The 12,603-nt window shown below is 35.6% G+C and overlaps 1 protein-coding gene across 2 annotated transcripts in view; it reads left to right on the top strand.

The window, feature by feature from the left end:
* The window catches only part of LOC124363198 (arylsulfatase B-like), a 48,755-nt gene that overhangs the window by 15,984 nt on the left and 20,168 nt on the right, over positions 1-12,603 (top strand). The gene's annotated exons all lie outside the window — the stretch shown is intronic.

Raw genomic sequence — 12,603 nt, forward strand, 5'->3', positions numbered from 1 at the left:
AAAGGTTACCTGCCTTTTTGGCACGCAATTAGTAGGCGTTGCACTTTGTATGGCCACTGCTGGTTCCAGTGAATGATAGATAGTAACATTATATTTAATATTTGATAAGAATGTACAGCTAAAAGTACAGTAACAATGACACTACGCGTTTGTTTCTTTATAAACTAAAATATATTGATAGTACTTTATAAGGTTTAGAGCTGGAGTTAGTACATTTGATAAAAAGCACAGTTCAGCGAACTTTCATCGTAGCGTAGTCTTGCCGAGTGCTTCAAAGGGAGTCTTCGGTGTCAAATTTTGACCATCTTGTGTTTTGTGGCATCTTGTAAGATTTTACTTCGACTTACCTAATCGCTGAAATCTTAAAATGCGTTAAAAATTTGTATTCACTATAAATGTAAACAAATTGTAAATAATAGACAACGTTTGCACAAAACAGGTGATTACATTAGAAATGCTCTGTTAATTAATATTTCACAACTTAAAAGACCAGTGGGGCGTAGCCCGGAGGAATTATCAAAATAAGAATAAGCCTATATTCATCCCAGGGACCCTAAGAATGTCCATGTAAAATTTCAGCGCACTCGGTTGAGTAGTTTACGCGTGAAAGCGTAACAAACAAACTCACTTTCACATTTATAATATTATTAGGATCTTCGTAGACGCAACAATAATCTCTTTGTTGTATTATATTCATAATATACATTGTATCGCAATCGTTACAAAGTTTACTTAATTCAATTGTTAGACCCTTTATTGAAGGAACAATTACGCACATTCAGGTTTAATTTATGTACACTCGTCCAGATTTAAAACCAGAGCCGTGCTTAGCTTTGGGGGCCCGGAAAAGATATTCGCCCGGCCCCGACTTCACGTGGAGTCGCCTGATGATGAAACCTTTGGTATCGAAAGGCCTCGTCCAAAAAATAAATAATTTGGAAAGTATTGTATTATTTACATTTAGTAGTATTTATTGCTTAGATTAATTTAGTAAACTCTAAAAGACGTGCTTTATACATTTATTTTTATTCACAACTAAACATAGTTCGTCTTTTGTATCGACATTCCAGTTACGATTCATTGGATCAGACCGAAGACAAGTGTTGAGCTATTCGTTATTTGATCGCAGGAACTAATATTGGCTTTTCCGTTTAAATGCAGGATGTAAATGAACACGGTCGAGATTGTTAAATCAAAAGAAAGATTATTATTTTAAAAGTGGTGTAATAGCCACAGTTTCTTTGAATTTGTAATGAACGATATTACAAATTTACCCTGTAATAGTGTTACCGTTATTAGATTGAGCTATCTCGTCCGTCGACACTGTCCGTTAAATTGACGTGTAGTGGGGCCCGGCCGGGCCCCCTGAAAGCCCGGGCCCCGGTAAAATTATCCGAAAACCGGTCTGAGTACAGACGTGTTCCAGACACAACCGCAGTGACATCAGGATCCAGCCTTGTTAGATATCCCAGCGGCTCATCGTGAATTTATCAACAGAGCAAAACGTTTGTGACACCAAAGGGCGTTTGAGACGAGTTTTAAATTGATTTTTGTTGTCAGAATTATTTATTGAAGCTGTCGTCAGTCTGTATTGGTGAGTTCGGAATTTGTTCCTGTCTCTGGTTTCAAATTTATGAACGCCGTCGCCACTAATCGAGGCGCACTTAGATCTGCAATTCACGACCATTTCGAGAATACAGAGGCAAGGCTAAATCAGCAATCCCAACTCCCTGAAAGCTTCGTTTCACGTCTTTCTATCATCTTGCTGATTTTATTACAAACGCTTTTTTGGAGTCTGAAGACTCGATCCATTTTGTTTTTGGCACAACTTTTCCAAAGTCTCGCTCCACAAGTACTATGTGGGATTAAGCCATAGTATGGCTCTTTCAAATGCCTTAGAACAGAACATTGCTTCATTAAGCAGAGCATAGATGTCAGAGGTGACTCTAGCAGAAACCATACAAACATGCTCGTTCCAGGTAAGCATAAGGATGTAGGATCATTCTTAGAACTTTGTAGAATTACTCTCTTCTAAAAGGACATCACCCACACACAAGATGTCTGTATGAGAACCCATGCTGACAAAAGTAGAAATGTTACTGATTCGCTTTCAAATTAATTTCAGTGAGTACATCCGTTTAATTTCATGTAATAGGTGATTTCTATTCTTGTGTTAATCTGTAAGAAAATTAGATTCGTGCTGGATTACATAATTAAATCTTCCGATATAGGTCAGAAATAGAAATCCGAAGTGTAGAACCCTCTGGGACACCGTAGTAGGGCGTTTTAATTTTGTTTGAGAGGACGCTCGTAATCTGAAATCTCCACGCACTGATGTAATAGCTACGGACTTACTTGGGTGCTGTGTCGAATTGCCAGCTCCTCGAATGCATTCACAAGCACAGTCTAGATTGGATCGGTTTCAGGGCTTGATTATGTCAGGGTGGCTAGAACGATCTCGGTGTTTTTCGGTCTGGCTAATGTATGTCCCATAGATTAGAGGTGTTGCTACGTGACCACCTCCAGGTCACAGGAGCGAGCTATCAACGCTCCACAGCAAGTTCCGGGCAGAGGCGACAATTATCTTGTGTTGAAGATACCAAGCAGCATGGCGCCGGGCAAGCACATGCCGTCAATCGAGGTCACAGGTCCCATCATGTCGCTGCAAGTCCAGTGACATGACTGGCATGACTGTTACCTCTGACAATGATGGATCTAAAATGGGAAACGTTAGTTTGGGATGGTCACCGGTATTGGGGGAGCTTAATTTTTGCCTGTGTGGTTAAATGAAGAGCATTTAGGTGTGTGGTCTGGTGGGACGTTTTAAGCTAACAAAATACGGTGACATATATTTGGCTGCAGTATAGTAAGAGGCCACCACTGCAATCGTGTCAGGGTACCAAATTATCGTATCAATTAGAAATACTTAAACTGTCAAATACAAAAACATTTTTATTACAGTTATTTACAATTAATGTTTATCAGCTCTTTTTAATGTATTAAATAACAATATTGTTCCAAATTAATTCAAACAATGTATAATCACTATCGCTTATATGGTATTTGAGTAATGGCCGCTAGTATATGTGTTGTGTCACTAGCTGTCACACAAATTTATACTTAAAAACAGTAAAAAGAAACTAAATGTTAAACTGTTTGTTTGTTATTATTTATAGATATACATAACATAGGTTTTTATTCATCAATAAATTATTAATCTTTTAGATTGAAAACAGCTGAATTATATTATAATTTAAAACTAGCTGTTACCCACGGCTTCGCACGCGATTTTCTACAGAAAAATTGGGACGTAGGAGAGCATATTTCTTTTAAACGTCGTTATTACCCTTCTGAGATAAATGATAGTCACTGACAGATACTCCAAGCTCATCTATTTAAGATTTAAATTTTAAAACAGTCTCAATATGCACCTGTGAAATAACTGGAATTTTTCTCCAATATTCTATGATTTTTGTATACAATTGAACTATATTAGACCATCGTGGACAGGAGTCAAAAAGTCGGAATTCATTAGCGCGGAATTCAATGTAATAAATGATGGCGCTCAATGTAATTTTGAAACGAAAATAGGCATATCTTAGGTACATATTATTACAGTCTAATGATTATGAGCTTCAGATGTTAAGCGAAATTGCGTATGGTTTTTATTTTAAGCTTTGCGCGTGTATCACTTCTGGATTAAATTAGTTATATCTCCGATGCCATGATTGAGCTTGCTTTGTTGTCTCGATCGAGAGAATATGTACACACGGAGTTTTGAGAACCATACTTCTGTCAAAAAAAAAACAACTAATGTTGGTTTTATAACATTCTTTATATTTGTAGCCAACGTAAGATAGTAATTTTGATATCTGCATTGCTCTTCTGATCAAGCATGAGCATGGTTTATATTAGATAAATATTGCAGTTAAAGGTGAATTTTTACGTCAAATTTGAATTGTATTATCTGGATAGTAAAGTCTATGTTTAACAGTGATTGCAGAAACAGTTGAAACAAAATTTGCTGTTTCTCTTAAGCCGCGTTTACACTGGAAATAAAACATGTTTATAAACAGTGTTTCGGAACAATGTTCCTCAAATCGAAGAATAACTACTTGGAACAATGTTTATAAACAATGTTTCGGAACAGAAATTCGGTTTTCTCCACATGTTTCTTGTTTCCCGTAGAAAGCGGTAAGATCAAAGGGTGTTTATAAACATTGTGGAATGTTTCGGAAACCCAAGACGTTTAGATATAGGAACATTGTTGAGAAACATAAATCATCAGGTCTACCAATAATTATTTATGCGTTCTGTTGGTAGAACAAGTTGTCAGTATGTTTTGTTTCTATGGAATGAAAACAATGGTTTCATACAAAGTCAAGAATTCCAAAAATGTGTTGCTTCTATCGACTTGTCATGAAAAGCCATCAATTGATAAGGACTCAAAAAAACCTCTAATCATTGAGACGTACAACGCAACCAAAGGTGCAGTTGATACTTTAGACCAAATGTGCCATCAAATGACGTGCAACCGAAAGAGGAGGCGGTGGCCATCATGTGTATTTTTTGGCATGATAAATAACATGCTAGTAAATTCTTATGTTATTTACACTATTAACATGGTGAAAAATGGGCCCGAAAACGCTTTCAAGGAGAAACTTTGCAATGCAAATCCAATATGACCTCATCACACCATGGCTTCAGCACCGTATGAACTACCCAAACTTGCCAAGAAAACTCCGCCAATCAATTGCTGAAATAATTAAGGCACCTCTTCAAACAAAGTTAATATCCCTCAACACCCCCGTCGTACAATTTGTGGAATATGTCCATCAGCAAAACAGAGGATGACGTCAATCTTTTGCTGCCGATGTGCCAAGCCAATCTGTGCCGAGCATCGCGGAAGATGCTGTGTCCATTGTACAGATGAGATTTAACCATAGACTTAGTTTTAAAAAGGTTTACTAAGCTGTATTATAAGTGTTTATACGCAATTAAATGGCATTTTTGTAAAATAAAATGTATTTATACATTTTTTTAATCCTGTCGTAATTTTTACGATTCGTTAGCTTTAACGTAACTTTTTGAACACGTTAGCTCTCTAGGGTTAAGGTCTTTGAATAGGTCACTTCCACTATAAACACCTCGTGACACAAGTGAAGGCCTTACCCAGAACCTCCTGGGTTCTCTGTCACATAACAAAACACAGGTAGTGGCAGCTAGAAGAAGAACATCCTCCTCGTCAGACGACATCTTCAAGAGTGGTTGACCTAAAATGTTTAGGAACATTGTGTGCAAAATATTTCATGATAGTAGCAAAATATAAACAAAGTTCCAGGAACATTTTTTCTGGAACAAAAGTTCCAGAAACAATGTTTATAAACAGGTTTTGTTTCCAGTGTAAACGCGGCTTAAAGCTTACTCTATGCTTTCAAACTATAAGTGTAAAGAAATTTAAAATAGTAATTAAATTATATTATAAACATATAAATTTCTTTTGTCGCATTATATATATGTTTACAAAGAACAGCTGATTAAATTTGAAAAAGCTCTTTCACTTAATAACATATGTTTGCTGCAATGCATTTCTTACGGGTATTTCTGAACTTTTAGAGACCAGTGGGGCGGAATCCTAAATCGGGAACGGGATAAAAAAGTATCCTATGTCCTTCTCCCAGTTCTTAGCTACCTCCCAACCAATTTTCAGCCAAATCGGTTCAGCCGTTCTTGACTTATAAATAGTGTAACTAACACGACTTTCTTTTTATATATATATATATATATATATATATATATATATATATATATATATATATATATACTGTAGATATCTATAACGTTCGTGTCAACATTTTTTAAATATGATTCTATTGTAGTGCTGGCCTCTTACTATACCGCAGCCCATATATTTTGCCAATATCGCTGAACTCGCGGTTGATAGTCTACATAGGCCAACTGTTATAATCATCCAACGACTGTTATATTCCACTCTCCCTGGTCACGACAACCCACCAGAGGATAGCTAACTCTCATACTTTGATTGAAGAAGATGAAGCGCTGCGCCGAAGACCTTGTAGAATCGGCCGCGCTCAATTCTGGCAAAGGGACAATAGTCATTACATTAGCTCATGGTCAAAGGTAGGCGCTAGGCGGTCATTGTCGGTGAGTCATCATAATTTACATACGGTCAAAAGAGAATATGCATCATCCCTCTAACGACCGTGTCCAGGATCTGGAAAGATTGTTTTCTTTTTAGGGTGCAGCAAATATCGTTGGATGTAATGTGTGCTACAAGCAATCACATAATAAAAGGTGTAATTTCGTTGACGTAAAAGAGGTTTTAAATAAAATTTTGACTACTAATCATAATTTATGATTTATGAATCAATAATTTACACAGTGCTACAAATTTGTAGTGGAACCCCGAAGAAATAAACTCACTATTATTCTAAGCCTATATAATCCATGGCCACAAGATAAACAGTCAAATATTTTAACAGTTCAATTAAAATTTGTATTTTGGTACTTATCCCAATTTACAAAAGAAATTATGATAAACCCTGGCTGGACTTCAATTTCATCAAATGATACTCTTTTTATGATGCTACTAACAGGATGATCACAGCTTAAGGTTATCATAGGATGGACGTGAGTACCTTTTCTATTATGATCTCATCATAATTTTTAGTTGTTAACTAGGAGTGAATTTGTAATTAGTTCTATGAGGCACATCCTTAAGAGTGCAATGCTAGGTATGCCGTAGTAAAACTGCAATATTTACTTCTAAAAATATACAAGATATTCTGTGCAATAAAATTTGTCAAGTAATTCCTTTAAAAAGGTTTACTATGTTTTTTTTTTTAAATTTGGAATTACTTCGAAACATATTTATAACACAAATTATAGATTATATATTATAGGCCGTGATACATCCTTATTTAATGTATTTGCTTTAAATCATCCCCAAATTGTTCAGATTATTGGATTTTCAAACAATATCTATGTGATGTAGTGTAGGTTTAATATTGTACATGATGCTACTGGAGATTTTTTTTTAAATCTCATTTAAGCCTCAGCGTCTTAGCCATGCTGGCTTCGATGTGCACTGGTTTTTATTGTCAAAGTTCATGATTGGACCTACCCGGGATTTGAACCCGTGATCTCTCGGTTAGAGAGCCGAGACTATAACCGTTAGTCTACGGAGGAGGACTACTGGAGATTGTTGCAAGGCACGGAGATTAACGACTACAGTAGCCTAATTAGGCTATTAGAGACAGGGCAGCCGACAAATTAGCAACACAGACAATAGCGTTTGATTGCGTTACAATCACAGGCTAGGGATTGGGCTGGAGCCAGCCCACAGGCTAATCACTACAATAGGCCCTACAGCGGAAAGGGCTCAAAATTTATGTCACAGGCAGGCATTCTAGGCCCTTAGGCTAACGTCAAGTGATTTTGTTACCAAATTGTTGAAAGGTTTACGATTATACGTGTAGATACGTATTACATGTTTGTAAAGTGCTATATTGAAATTTATAATTAACATATAGTATATATTACTCGTAGAATTAATAGTAGCTAAATTACAGATTAGTAACGTAGTAATATTTATTTTAGCTCACTAAGGTACCAATTTTAGTACCACAGTATTTAGTTATTATATTATGTTTATGTTTCATGCCAATCAGATTATTTTATTGTAATCCATAATACCTTATACAGAACCAAAGCATTAAAGAATAATTGGTTACCGGAATGAATAAATACTTTGCTAATAAGATAGTCTCCATGCAGCTAAGCTATGCAGTTGAACTTTGATTATTTAAATTTATTCTTAAGTTGTAATAAATTAGCAACTAATAAATGCTACTCAATATCTACCACATTTCTTAGCTAAATTTTGCTTTATCATGATCCTATATTTTTAAAATGGTATTTATATTCAGCTTTCGGTAATCGCTTTATGTATGTTTTTGATTTCCTTTTTTATATTTTAGTTATAGAAAAATTAAGAATCTACAAATTGTATTAGTCATTGGTTAGATAACTTATTAACGTACTACATTAGTTTATTTTTTATAAAAAACGTTACTTATGAAACTACGATTTAAATCTCATAGCAAATATCCAACTTAAAAATATTCAAGAAGCAGGAAGCTTATTTCACTTATGAGTACAATATTTATTTATTATTTACGACTCATAACTAGTTTTATAACTAGTTTTAGTTCCTTTACATCCTGTTTGCATTACTGAGGAAACAATATACAATAACAATAACCTTTAACATTTTTATGTTGTGAATCTAAGGTGGAAATTAATTGTCCTTGGAAAAATTCAACTGAACATATTACAAGAGTAGACTACTGAGATGAAGAAACTGTGATAACGACCTAATCTAAAACAATACATTCCATAGTTTACGCTTTATAGGCCAACAATTCATTCTATTTGCATATATTACTTATTCATTGCAATTTTTCTATTTCCTAACTTTACCTTAGCCTACAAAATTCAGTACAATAGCTTTTAATATAATAATTATATGCAAATAGTTAGTAAAATAAACTATTTTACCGATCATCATGAAAATTTGTATGTATATGTATTTTTTCACGGATAAGTTTTATGTGCTATGCACTCGCCACCAGGCGGCGCTGCAAAAGATAAAAGTTTTAAAGACCGCCTGCACATTAATTAACTGCAATTACGAGACAGATACTTATATTAAATATTATTAAGCCAAACACTATTTTGAAGGCGCTAGGTTATGATGTACGATTTGTCTTTAAAATTCATTTCTAGTTGAACCTAAAGCTTTAGTGTTAGACCACTTTATAATAAAGTACATGTACCGTACCTACGTGTACGATGGCTATAAACATACATTTCACAGATTTTCTTGATCGTGGAAACGATACAAACTCTATATAGGCATTAGAAATATAATTTCACTTGAACCAGAAGTGCTCATATACGGGCAAAGCTTACGAAAAGCGTGCGAAGCCGCGGGTACAGCTAGTTTCAATATAGTTCCATAATATTTATTAAATACACGATGCAACCTATTACATTAGGCCTAAGTTGTGTGCTGAGAGCTTGCTTAGTTCTGTGTGTTCCCTGGTCGAGAGTCAGCAGTTGCTCTCTAATATGATGTGATCAGTTTTTGTTTGAGCTTTTGTGTGGTTTGTAAGAAACTGTCTTCTCTGACGACCGAAAAGCTCTGTTCATTCCACGAGAAATTATTTCATCTTAAAGTTAAAACATAATCACATATTCGTGTAGGGGATGCACTTTGTTCAGTTAAATTTATGACCATTTCTGGGAATGCTCCTAAACATCCCATTCTATTTGTTTGGGAAGGATTCGTATTCCACAAATCTCAAGTTCCCAGAATGTGACAATTCACCTCACATCCGTCACAAATAAATTTAAATCCGCGCTTGTTGATAAAACACGTCAATCAATATCCATTTCCAACCTTTCACTAACTGTAAATTAATTTCAAGTTAATTTCCTTTTTTCAGATATTTCATCATTATTGTAATGTGTAACTAAGAGTGTTTGTCATTATTGGTTGGCTGAGCATTAGTGAAGCCTATCACTCGAGAAATTGGACAAAACCATTTCTGTCTATCTGTCTATCCGCAAGATATCTACAGACTTGAACTTTTGCACGAAGCTTCATTTCTATCTAAGCAACACTGAGTTCAATGATGATGCGTGTTATTCCATGGGATGTGGCTGAGCGTTAGCGAATATTTTTACAAAGGTTTTATTGGTACACGAGGTAACCATGTGACAACGAAAAAATAGCAGAATAAATACATTTAAAACAATCTGAGTACGATCATGACATTTTAACATATTTTCATTCATAGAGTAAAAGACAAAAGAAAACAGTAGAAATTTAATGGTAGGAAGGGTTGATTCAATTGAATTTTGAGTTTAGCTCTAGTTCACCTTCCTTTTATTGCAGCGGCTGGTAATTGTGTACCTGATGAGACAATGAGACTACCACTTCACCTATTTATAGGTGTCTCTGATGTCGAAACGATGTAAATGTTTCGTTTTGAGCTTCTTCACCGTCGACTTTCTTTGGGTCTCTTCAGACAAACATGACTCAAGATACCGGGAATCAAGTCTGAGACAGCGTCAGATACGAGACGCTGGAATAAAAGGAAGGTGAACAAGCTAAACACCAAAATTCAAGGAAAGACAATGTTAAAATTTAGTAATAAGATACGATATCAGCGCACTCTTGCATTTTAGTTCCATCCATAGCTGTTCATAACTCGTTACGCGACACATGGTGTGGTGGATTCCTATCTTGTTTAGGAACAAGAGAAAAATAACAGGTGATTTTAATTAAGGACCCGACCGAGCCTTTTTAAATAATAACGTTGTTGTCTGTATGTTTATGCGATCACATTTGATAGAAACGACATATAGACTTAAAACTTGATATACAGGCTATTCTGGATCCAAGGAAGAATTTTGTTGATTTTGGGACCAAATGGTGAAAGGGCAGTGAGTCCATCTGTGCGGTAACTTTTTCGTTACGTTTTGCGAATCCTTCGATGATCAGTTATATCAGTTTATTTGTTTTAATAACAATGTACTCCTCTATGTGTGGGGCTCAACTTATTAGATTATACATGTTATATTGGATTTTTTTTATTTGTTAAAGAATATTTGGTTTTTCTTCTTTCCATTCGCTTACTTTCGTGCAAACAATCACAAATATGTTTTGCTTTTTTGAGTCTATACTACCAATTGTCATTCACATTGCTGTTAAGTACACAACCTTGACAGGATTTCTTGATAGACTCGCCTGATAATTTATAATTCACTTCTGGCTGGTTTATACCTTCCAGTTGAACCTACACTGGGTACAGCAAATACCGATGTATCACTTGGATCTGGGCAACCGTATGGACTTCCAGGAGCCGCAAATCTGGGTTGAGATCTGGGTGCAAAGGTAGCTCGATAGGTTCCTAATGTGGGCGATGCTATTGGAGTTGGTGGAGTTCTCTAAGAGTCAAAGGTTGTTGTTAGCCTAGACATAAGGGTGTCCCACCAGAGTTCAGAGCTGGCTTCCCCTTCTTCCGAGGGGACATTACTTGAGATTAATGGCCTAAATTCTTCCTCATGGATCTCAACAGGAAGAATCCCAAGTTTAACATCCAGAATATCCTGTCACTCCGGAAGCAGCGCAGAGACCCTTTTAGTACTAAATGCATTATCTAAGCTTCTTGTCTTAGAGAAAAAAATTTGGCTAGCCTTCCTCTGTTTGATATCATGAAACGCTACCAATTAACAAGAATTTTGGAAGAAAATATAATTACATTTTTTTAACATATTGTAGACGTGCATATTTTCTGCAAAAGACTTGGGAGTTTGCTGAAAGGGGTTTAATTAAATTGTATTTACTGTGCTATTACATCATCATAATCTATATACAAAAAAAACTAAACTAAACAAAAACAAATATCACTTACTGAATCATCACTAAATCTTCAAAACTCCAAAACAGATTTATATGGAACTTTGTAAACATGTTCGTCTTGCCTCTCATTGCTCGCTAAGATACGGGTTTGAAAATTTCGCCTAACTGCGGGAATCTTTGAAAAACTTGTGATAATTCTATAATATAGAAAACTGTAGAAAAATAAAAATTGCCACTACCGCATGAGTTCTATAGTACTCGGTAAAAACGTTAAAAATAATCAAAGATAATACTCTCAACGCATCACGAATCTTCATAAATATTGGGTGCTGAGGTTGAAACAGGAGAGTAGTTTACTTCCTGACTACGAAATGATTTCAAGCACTTTTCAAACTGACCGCGAAAATCCTCGGAAAACCGCGATACTATTTTTATCATCACGAAATATTCGAAAATACAAACGGATTATGCTTTGAAATTTCGTACATTTCACCTCTGAGATGTTCGCTAATAAGCGAGTTTAAGAACTTCGCAACCTATCCCCAACCGCTGAATCCGCAATAATTTTTATGACAGTTTAAATCACTTTCAGAACGGTTACACATTAAAATTGCCATTAAACATAATGCCTACACACAGGTGTCACCTACAGTGGATGTATTACCAAATGTAATAACCTTCATTACGTAACAAAGTATTGAAATATTTACATAATATATTGACTCAATCACGTTATTTCCAATCATATGCTGAATTTTACTAAGGATCAGATAGGGCCTTATTGATATCGTATTATTATCCGTCCACCATCTGTCCGTCCATCATCTGTCCGTCCATCATCTGTCCGTTCATCATCTGCTAGTCCATCATTTGTCCATCCATCATCTGTCCGTCCATCATCTGTCCGTTTATCATCTGCTAGTCCATCATTTGTCCGTCCACCATCTTTTCATCCATCATCTGTCCGTCCATCATCTATCCGTCCACAATCTGTGCAATAACTCTTGTAAGAAAGATACTAGAGACTTGAAACTTCGGCCAAACGTTCCTCTTGGTCCAAGAAAACCCGATATTGATTTTAGGGTCAACTGTGTGAATGCTGCTGTGATATTGTTCATTGCTTTAGATTCTAACTAGATGTCTTAAACATT

Source organism: Homalodisca vitripennis, chromosome 5 (assembly GCF_021130785.1).
Source record: "Homalodisca vitripennis isolate AUS2020 chromosome 5, UT_GWSS_2.1, whole genome shotgun sequence".
In the NCBI taxonomy this organism is placed as follows: domain Eukaryota; kingdom Metazoa; phylum Arthropoda; class Insecta; order Hemiptera; family Cicadellidae; genus Homalodisca; species Homalodisca vitripennis.